A 2,058-nucleotide genomic window follows, 5' to 3' on the forward strand; every position below is an offset into this window, starting at 1 on the left:
TCCCTAAATCTAAGATTATACTTTACATAGGCAATGTCCTTTTCTGTAGTCCCTCTCTAGAAATTAGCCAAGCTCACACCTCTGCTCTTCTAAATTTCCTCTCCAGGTGAGGCTACAGGGTCTACCTTCTAAAGTCCAACTGTCCACCCCTCAGGTAACCTATTTAACTCTAACAATTACCACAACCCACAAGGCTATTACCTTAGATAGAAAGAATCTGATTCAGTCTCCAACTGTTCCTTATACAAAGGAAGAGATTTTATCATTCCTAGAAACAGCTAGTTTTTTTAGGTTCATGGGTTCCTTCCTTTCCCCTCCCTTCTCATCCCTTATATGAAGCAGTGTTAGGCCCCACTCATGAACCTCCTCTCAAATGTATTACCAAGCCCTTCCAAAGGCTCCAACAGATACTACACTACTTAAGGCCCCAGCTTTACATCTCCCTGACCTGACTCGTCCTTTTATCCCTCTATGTAACTGAAAAAAAAGGGATTTGCACTTGGAGTTTTAGGTCATCAACTGGGACCCTCTTTTGCACCTGTAGCATACCTATCAAAAACAAAACAAACAAACAAACAAACAAACAAACAAACAAACAAAAAACTAGATTTAACCATCCAGGGATGGGCACCTTGTATCTGTACCTTAGCAGCTGCTGAACTCCTTATTTGTGAGTCAAAAAACTAACCTTTGGATCACCTATATCTAACTGTCTTCTCTTCTCATAAGTTGTCACAGCTCCTAACTTAGAAAGGCTTACAGACTCTACCTCCCTCCAGGGTTCTTTCTCTCCAGGTAGCTCTAATAGAAGAGTCCAAACTCGCCTTCTAATCATCCCTGCCCCTTAATATTTCCAATATTCTTCCTCTACCTAATACTGACCACTCCCTATCTCACTCCTGCACTGAAACTTTAGAGGAACAATTACCTCACACATACAGGAGTGCACACTGCCTCAGTCCATTTATACCTGGTATACAGATGGCAGCTCCTTTTTACATGAAGGGGCTAGAAAAGCTAGTTATGCCATAGTGTCAGACACCGAGGTGGTTGAGGCACAGACTCTTCCTACTCACATGACCAATCAACAGGCTGAACTAATAGCCCTTACCTGTGCCTTTCAACTGGCACAGGGAAAACCCCTCAACATCTACACAGATTCCAAATATGCTTTTCATATCCTCCTGTCCCACACTGCTATCTGGAAGGAGAGTGGGTTACTTAATACAAAAGGAGGATCAGTAACTAATGAAAACCAAATTATGGCCATACTAAAGGGCTCCCATCTTCCCACAACTATTGGGATTGTCCACTGTAGATCTCTCCAGACTCTATTGTTTCCAAGGGAAATAACTGAGCTGATGAGGCATCTAGAGCTGCTGCCCTTAGGGACCTAGACTTGCCTCATCCTCCCCAGGACATTCTTACATTACAACCTACATCTCCACCATTTTTTACCCCCTGATACCCACAAAACTCTGTCCTATCGTCACCAACTCTTTCATCCTAACAGCCAAGCATTGTCTTTTTTTGTTAAGACCCACCTACAGCCTACTCCTGAGGACTTAAGCTTCTTAAATTCTATCACTGCTTCTTGCAAAATCTGTCAGAAATCTGACCCGAACTCAAGATATTGTAGCACCCCTTTTCCTACCCATCAGGCTAGAGGTTCCCTTCCTGGAATTGACTGGCAACTTGACTTTACCCACATGCCCACTATCAGGCATACCAACTACCTCCTGGTCTTGGTGGACACCTTCTTGGGGTGGGTAGAGGCATTTCCCACAAGTAACAAAAGGGCTCAGACAGTCTCTGATCTCCTCCTCCAAGAGATCATCCCCTGGTTTGGTGTCCCAGCCTCTCTCCAATCAGACAATGGTCCTGAATTTACTTCCCAAGTCTCTCAAATCCTATCTAAGGCCCTAGACATGCCCTGGCATTTTCACATTCCTTACCACCCTCAATCTTCTGGTAAGGTAGAAAGAACTAACACTCTTTAAAAACCACTCTTGTTAAGCTGTCACAGGAACTTCACCTTGATTGGGTAAAACTCCTACC

Source organism: Mastomys coucha, chromosome X (assembly GCF_008632895.1).
Source record: "Mastomys coucha isolate ucsf_1 chromosome X, UCSF_Mcou_1, whole genome shotgun sequence".
In the NCBI taxonomy this organism is placed as follows: Eukaryota; Metazoa; Chordata; class Mammalia; order Rodentia; family Muridae; genus Mastomys; species Mastomys coucha.